At 44.2% G+C, this 8,800-nt stretch overlaps 1 long non-coding RNA gene across 1 annotated transcript; it reads right to left on the bottom strand.

Moving 5' to 3' along the window:
• Positions 1-6,480: 6,480 nt before the first annotated feature.
• Positions 6,481-8,057, bottom strand: LOC109939478 (uncharacterized). Its single transcript, XR_002261941.2, has 2 exons — positions 7,886-8,057; positions 6,481-7,122 (listed from the first exon to the last, which is right to left on the bottom strand). It is a non-coding gene; the product is annotated as an uncharacterized lncRNA (long non-coding RNA).
• Between the last annotated feature and the right edge of the window lie 743 nt (positions 8,058-8,800).

Below are 8,800 nucleotides of genomic sequence, written 5' to 3'. Positions count from 1 at the left end.
ATGCTAAAATTGCCGAGCATAACTTAGAAAATGAAAAGTTTAAATTTGCTAGAAGTATGCTCTATAATGGGAGACGCCCTGGCATCAAGGATGGCATTGGCTTCCAAAGGGGAGACAATGTCAAACTTAATGCCCCTCCTAAAAATTTGTCTAACTTTGTTAAGGGCAAGGCTCCCATGCCTCAGGATAACGAGGGTTACATTTTGTACCCTGCCGGTTATCCCGAGAGCAAAATTAGGAGAACTCATTCTAGGAAGTCTCACTCTGGCCCTAATCATGCTTTTATGTATAAGGGTGAGACATCTAGCTCTAGGCAACCAACCCGTGCCAAGTTGCCTAAGAAGAAAACTCCTAATGCATCAAATGATCATAGCATTTCATTTAAGACTTTTGATGCATCTTATGTTTTGACTAACAAATCCGGCAAGGTAGTTGCCAAGTTTGTTGGGGGCAAACACAAGGGCTCCAAGACTTGTGTTTGGGTACCCAAAGTTCTTGTTTCTAATGCCAAAGGACCCAAAACCGTTTGGGTACCTAAAGTCAAGAACTAAAATTGTTTTGTAGGTTTATGCATCCGGGGGCTCAAGTTGGATACTCGACAGCGGGTGCACAAACCACATGACAGGGGAGAAGAAGATGTTCTCCTCATATGAGAAAAACCAAGATCCCCAACGAGCTATCACATTCGGGGATGGAAATCAAGGTTTGGTCAAAGGTTTGGGTAAAATTGCTATATCACCTGACCATACTATTTCCAATGTTTTTCTTGTAGATTCTTTAGATTAAAATTTGCTTTCCGTATCCCAATTATGTCAAATGGGCTACAACTGTCTATTTACTGATGTAGGTGTCACTGTCTTTAGAAGAAGTGATGATTCAATAGCTTTTAAGGGAGTGTTAGAGGGTCAGCTATACTTGGTGGATTTTGATAGAGCTGAACTCGACACTTGCTTAATAGCTAAGACTAACTTGGGTTGGCTCTGGCACCGCCGACTAGCCCATGTTGGAATGAAGAATCTTCATAAGCTTCTAAAGGGAGAACACATTTTAGGACTAACAAATGTTCATTTTGAGAAAGACAGGATTTGTAGCGCATGCCAAGCCGGGAAGCAAGTTGGCACTCATCATCCACACAAGAACATCATGACTAGTGACAGGCCACTGGAGCTCCTACACATGGACCTATTCGGCCCGATCGCTTACATAAGCATCGGCGGGAGTAAGTACTGTCTAGTTATTGTGGATGATTATTCTCGCTTCACTTGGGTGTTCTTTTTGCAGGAAAAATCCCATACCCAAGAAACCTTAAAGGGATTCTTGAGACGGGCTCAAAATGAGTTCGGCTTAAGGATCAAGAAAATTAGAAGCGACAACTGGACGGAGTTCAAGAACTCACAAATAGAAGGCTTCCTTGAGGAGGAGGGCATCAAGCATGAGTTCTCTTCTCCCTACACCCCACAACAAAATGGTGTAGTGGAGAGGAAGAATCGAACTCTATTGGACATGGCAAGAACCATGCTTGATGAGTACAAGACACTGAATCGGTTTTGGGCCGAGGCGGTCAACACCGCTTGCTACGCCATCAACCGGTTATATCTACATCGAATCCTCAAGAAGACATCCTATGAACTCCTAACCGGTAAAAAGCCCAATATTTCATATTTTAGAGTTTTTGGTAGCAAATGCTTTATTCTTGTTAAAAGAGGTAGAAAATCTAAATTTGCTCCTAAAACTGTAGAAGGCTTTTTACTAGGATATGACTCAAACACAAGGGCATATAGAGTCTTTAACAAGTCCTCAGAACTTGTTGAAGTTTCTTGTGACGTTGTGTTTGATGAGACTAACGGCTCTCAAGTAGAGCAAGTTGATCTTGATGAGATAGGTGAAGAACAGGCTCCATGCATAGCGCTAAGGAACATGTCCATTGGGGATGTGTGTCCTAAGGAATCCGAAGAGCCTCCACATGCACAAGATCAACCATCCTCCTCCACGCAAGCATCTCCGCCAACCCAAAATGAGGACGAGGCTCAAGTTGATGAAGGAGAAGATCAAAGAGATGAGCCCCCTCAAGATGACGGCAACGATCAAGGGGGAGATGCAAATGATCAAGACAAGGAGGATGAACAACCAAGGCCGCCACACCCAAGAGTCCACCAAGCAATACAACGAGATCACCCCGTCGACACCATCCTTGGCGACATTCATAAGGGGGTAACCACTCGATCTCGTGTTGCACATTTTTGTGAGCATTACTCTTTTGTTTCCTCTATTGAGCCACACAGGGTAGAGGAAGCACTTCAAGATTCGGATTGGGTGATGGCGATGCAAGAGGAGCTCAACAACTTCACGAGAAACGAGGTATGGCATTTAGTTCCACGTCCTAACCAAAATGTTGTAGGAACCAAGTGGGTCTTTCGCAACAAGCAAGACGAGCATGGTGTGGTGACAAGGAACAAAGCTCGACTCATGGCCAAGGGGTATTCACAAGTCGAAGGTTTGGATTTTGGTGAAACCTATGCACCCGTGAGTCAATTAGCATATTATTAGCCTATGCTACTTACCATGGCTTCAAGCTTTATCAAATGGACGTGAAGAGTGCCTTCCTCAATGGACCAATCAAGGAAGAGGTCTATGTTGAGCAACCTCCCGGCTTTGAAGATAGTGAGTACCCTAACCATGTCTATAGGCTCTCTAAGGCGCTTTATGGGCTCAAGCAAGCCCCAAGAGCATGGTATGAATGCCTTAGAGATTTCCTTATTGCTAATGGCTTCAAAGTCGGCAAGGCCGATCCTACTTTGTTCACTAAAACTCTTGACAATGATTTGTTCGTATGCCAAATTTATGTTGATGATATTATATTTGGGTCTACTAACGAATCTACATGTGAAGAATTTAGTAGGATCATGACAAAGAAATTCGAGATGTCTATGATGGGGGAGTTGAAGTATTTTCTAGGATTCCAAGTCAAGCAACTCCAAGAGGGCACCTTCATTTGCCAAACAAAGTACACTCAAGACATTCTAACCAAGTTTGGAATGAAGGATGCCAAGCCCATCAAGACACCCATGGGAACAAATGGGCATCTCGACCTCGACACGGGAGGTAAGTCCGTGGATCAAAAGGTATACCAGTCGATGATTGGTTCATTACTCTATTTATGTGCATCTCGACCGGACATTATGCTTTCCGTATGCATGTGTGCAAGATTCCAATCCGACCCTAAGGAATCCCACCTTACGGCCGTAAAACGAATCTTGAGATATTTGGCTTATACTCCTAAGTTTGGGCTTTGGTACCCTCGGGGATCCACATTTGATTTGATTGGTTATTCGGATGCCGATTGGGCAGGGTGTAAGATTAATAGGAAGAGCACATCGGGGACTTGCCAGTTCTTGGGAAGATCCTTGGTGTCTTAGGCTTCAAAGAAGCAAAATTCGGTCACTCTTTCTACCGCCGAAGCCGAGTATATTGCCGCAGGCCATTGTTGCGCGCAATTGCTTTGGATGAGGCAAACCCTGCGGGGCTATGGTTACAAATTAACCAAAGTTCCTCTTCTATGTGATAATGAGAGTGCAATCCGCATGGCGGATAATCCCGTTGAGCATAGCCGCACTAAACACATAGCCATTCGGTATCATTTTCTTCGGTATCACCAACAAAAGGGGGATATCGAGATTTCATACATTAACACTAAAGATCAATTAGCCGATATCTTTACCAAGCCACTTGATGAACAATCTTTTACCAAACTTAGGCATGAGCTCAATATTCTTGATTCTAGGAATTTCTTTTGCTAAACTTGCACACATAGCTCATAAGTATACCTTTGATCATGTCTCTTTTATATGCTATGACTAATGTGTTTTCAAGTGTATTTCAAACCAAGTCATAGGTATATTGAAAGGGAATTGGAGTCTTCGGCGAAGACAAAGGCTTCCACTCCACTCTACTACTCATCCTTCGCCGTCGCTCCGCATCACTCTCCATCTTTGGTATAATCTTCACTCATATGTTTTATTTGCCAAAAGGGAGAAAATAATTAGAAAAGGGCTTATATCTCACTCAAAGTATCCGTTTTTGGCGATTCATGCCAAAGGGGGAGAAAGTATGAGCCCAAAGCAAAAGGACCACACCACCACCCTAATTTTAAAATTAATGGTTTTCAATTGAAAATTTAAAATTGGTATCTCTTTGTGTTCTAAAGGGGGAGCAAGTAGTATTTTCAAAACTTGATATCTTAAAACCCTCTTGAACACTAAGAGGAGAATTTATTTGAGGGGGAGTTTTGTTTAGTCAAAGGAAAAGCATTTGGAACAAGGGGAGAGAATTTCAAATCTTGAAAATGCTTCTCAAATCTTATTCATTTACCTTTGACTATCTTGCAAAAGGTCTTTGAAAAGAATTTACAAAAGAGTTTGCAAAAACAAAACTTGTGGTGCAAGCATGGTCCAAAATGTTAAAAATAAAGAAACAATCCATGCACATCTAGTAAGTAACTTTTATTGGCTCAATTCCAAGCAACCTTTGCACTTACATTATGCAAACTAGTTCATTTATGCACTTTTATATTTGCTTTGGTTTGTGTTGGCATCAATCACCAAAAAGGGGGAGATTGAAAGGGAATTAGGCTTACACCTAGTCCCTAATTAATTTTGGTGGTTGAATTGCCCAACACAAATATTGGACTAACTAGTTTGCTCTAGTGTATAAGTTATACAGGTGCCAAAGGTTCACACTTAGCCAATAAAAAGACCAAGTATTGGGTTCAAACAAAGGAGCAAGGGACAACTGAAGGCACCTCTGGTCTGGCGCACCGGACTGTCCGGTGTGCCACCGGACATGTCCGGTGCACCAGAGGACTCCAACTCCAAACTCGTCACCTTCGGGAAATTCCAGAGGCGACTCCGCTATAATTCACCGGACTGTCCGGTGTACACCGGACATGTCCGGTGCTCCAAGGAAGAGCGGCCTCAGGAACTCGCCAGCCTCGGGAATTCACTTCAGCTGCTCCGCTATAATTCACCGGACTGTCCGGTGTACACCGGACTGTCCGGTGTAACAGCAGGGCAACGACTACTTCTGGCGCCAACGGCTACCTACGACGCATTAAATACGCGCCAGCGCGCGCAGAGGTCAGGCACGCCCAAGCTGGCGCACCGGACACCCTACAGTACATGTCCGGTGCGCCACCGGACATCCAAGCGGGCCCAGAAGTCAGAGCTCCAACGGTCGGAACCCAACGGCTTTGGTGACGTGGCTGGCGCACCGGACTGTCCGGTGTGCACCGGACTGTCCGGTGCACCATACGACAACCAGCCTGCACCAAACGGCTAGTTTGGTGGTTGGGGCTATAAATACCCCCAACCACCCCACATTCAAGTCATCCAAGTTTTCATACTTCCAACCACTTACAAGAGCTCTAGCATTCAATTCTAGACACACCAAAGAGATCAAATCCTCTCCAAACTCCACACAACGCCCTAGTGATTAGTGAGAGAGATTTGCTTGTGTTCTTTCGAGCTCTTGCGCTTGGATTGCTTTCTTCCTTCTTGATTCTTTCTTGCGATCAAACTAACTTGTAATTGAGGCAAGAGACACCAATCTTGTGGTGGTCCTTGTAGGAACTTTGTGTTCCAAGTGATTGAGAAGAGAAAGCTCACTCGGTCCGAGGGACCGTTTGAGAGAGGGTAAGGGTTGAAAGAGACCCGACCTTTGTGGCCTCCTCAACGGGGAGTAGGTTTGTGAGAACCGAACCTCGGTAAAACAAATCATCGTGTCTCACTTCGCATTTGCTCACGATTTGTTTGCCCTCTCTCTCGGACTCTTGTTTATTTCTAACGCTAACCCGTCTCGTAGTTGTGTTTATTTTTGAGAATTTCAGTTTCGCCCTATTCACCCCCCCCTCTAGGCGACTTTCAGTCACAAAAAGCACAAATAGAAGGCAAGATTCATGAGTACCTTTGTGTTTTCCCTCCAAAAAGCTTCATCAGCAACAACAGTACCATTTGCCCAGCCAAGACCCGTCTGTTTGTTGAGCCACAACCAAAAGCTATAGAGACCCTTCAATTGATCCCATCTATTTTCAAATGAGTTTTAGAATGTCTTAAACCAGTTCTTAGATAATACTTCTCAGTTATGACATGGTAGCCTCTGGTAGTCATGAAGCCATTAACCCTATTACCCGCCTTTATTTGCTCAACACAAAGGTCACATAATGTAGTATTGTTGTATGGATCCGTCCAATTTGCCTTGTCAAATGTCTCACCCGTCTACCATATGAAAAGATAGAGCAAACATGAATGTCCAAAAAAATACATAGTGCAAACAACCACCAATCGTTTTTCATTTTTAGGAGACAAGCAAATAGTTCACACACATTATAGATTATGTACATATTTCAAAGAAAACCAATTATGGAAGTATTATACGTTTCTACTGAAGGGGATATAGTTGATGAATAAGCTTCACAGAACCACAAAATGAGACCATATTCATTTGCCTACTGTATTATAGATTATATGATTCTAGCAAACAATCAGCTCTTTGTGATTTAATCAAGAATGGTACAACATTGGAATGATCAGGTCAAAAAAGGAGTCACATGTGCAAATGAATCGTCATTGTCCTCTTGACTGTGAGAGGCATTTGGAGCTGAAATATTGGTACCACGACCACCGGTGGCACCATGACCACTTGAGGAGGAAGCACCAATAGGTCGAGGTATACCACGTCCATGAGAGGAGGTGCTCCATGCTGCACAACCACTTCTAGGACCCTCGCTGGTCGTTCGTGGAACTCTGAGGCCTCTGCCTGTAACACCACGACCAATACCAGCTGATCAAGAATGACTACGACCCCTGTGACCATCATGAACTGGAGTAGCATGGTAGTTAGCAATGAACTGGGACTGACGAAGGTCTTGAAATGATGTAATGTTCTAGAACTCCACGTCGCTGGAGTTGAGGTCCAACCTGTCCATTCTACCAGATCGTGGAGAAGCGATAAATCGCTCCCTATGACTTAGCGTCATTTCATCTGAGAAGAGACCCTTGTTACCACGATTAGAGGGCGACCGGATAGGGGTTGTGTGGTACTCAGCCTCGTTGGAATAAAAAAACATGGCTGCAATTAGAGACAAAACAGTTAATAATGAACAAGTATATAGAAACAAGTAAAAGAAATCCCAATTGTTTGCCCTTTTCCATAGTGAAACAAGCCAAATTGAACATTTAGTTTAAGTGTAGAGCTCACACATGCAATAGGACATGAGATACCTAGAATTTTGAGATATCGTCATCTCTATGTACCCATTATATTCCTCGAAGGGATGTGTATTAATGTATCTTTGGAATAGTTGGAATTACTATGATAAAACACAAATTTCACATTCAACAAAAAGAAATAGAAATTGAGCATCGAAGGACAAAAAATAGGACTGCAAGATGTGAAACAATTAGTGTTTCGGGTCAATCGCAAATAGGTCCATTAACCTCTACTGATTGCTCCTTTTGTTGGATAGATCCACACACATATGTGCTACTCCAACTTCAACGACATCATCCACTCCATTGACATGGACGCCGATGTGATCACCATCCAGAACTCCCAGTCTGATGAGAAGATACGGAGCTGAAATACAGAACTAAAATATGGAGACAAAATAGGACGCGAGGGTGTAAATTACGGAGCTGGCATTAGCCCTGGACTCTACGCTATCCACTCTCTTAGGATCCCCTCCACCGAGGAGATCGAGGACCGCATCGACAAGATGCTTGTCGTGCTCGACACCAACATCCTCTGGGTGAACCCCTCACTGAGCTAGAGCGGCAATCTGATACAGCTATACACGCAATCTAATATAGCTACACAGTTGATCTGTTCGCACCTTATGTACCGGTAGCTTACGGTGATAGCGCAGGGGACTAGCATCGTTGTAGGGATCCAGCAGTTGCGGCGAAGTCCAATGGCGGCGGAGGGGATCAGTGGCCGCGACAGTGGGGGGGGGGGGGGGGGGGGGGGGGGGGGTCAGTGATGGCAATGGAGGGGACCAGCGGAGACGAACTGCCGGTGAGAAGACTGTAAGAAAAATGGACCCCGGGCCATTTGGCTCAATAGGTTTTAGTGTTTAATGATCAACACAGCATGTGGACTAATGTGTTTGCAAGTGTTTATATTTGTAGTTCATAGGATGCTAAAGTTACTTAGACTAAAGCATTGAGGAAAGCAACACCTCAAAATAAGACATTATGAAGATCACAAGTGAAGATCAATAAGTATCAAGCAAAGTCCAAGAAATGAAGACAAGTGTTGCCATAGGCAGAGTGTTCTGTCTAGAACACCAGTCTGTCCGATGCACTAGGCAACAGTAGCCCAACAGCTAGTTCTAGGTGGCACTAGTGGACAGAAGCCACCGGACTGTCCGGTGTGATGTTCGGATTGTCTGTTGTAAAAGCCAGTAACACCAATGGTCACCAGTGTTGTCAGATCCAACGGCTAGGTGCACCGGATAGGGGCACTGGACTGTCCGGTGACCCCACTGGACTGTCCGGTGTGCCGCAGAGAGCAGCAACTTTTCTCCAACGGCTAGAATTGTGTTGGGACCTATAAATACCACCCCAACCGGCCATTTCAAGGTGTGGGAGCCCAAGAAACATACCAATGTATAGCATAGACATTTCCAAGTGCTCATACACCCAAGTGCTTAATAGAATCACTCGATAATTAGCATAGGTGCTTTGCGAAGTCCTTAGGTTAGTTAGACTGCTTTAGCGCTTGCTCTAGGTGAATCCTAGTTAGTTGA

Source organism: Zea mays, chromosome 5, assembly GCF_902167145.1.
Source record: "Zea mays cultivar B73 chromosome 5, Zm-B73-REFERENCE-NAM-5.0, whole genome shotgun sequence".
NCBI lineage: Eukaryota > Viridiplantae > Streptophyta > Magnoliopsida > Poales > Poaceae > Zea > Zea mays.
This window is presented reverse-complemented; position numbering and strand designations above follow the sequence as displayed.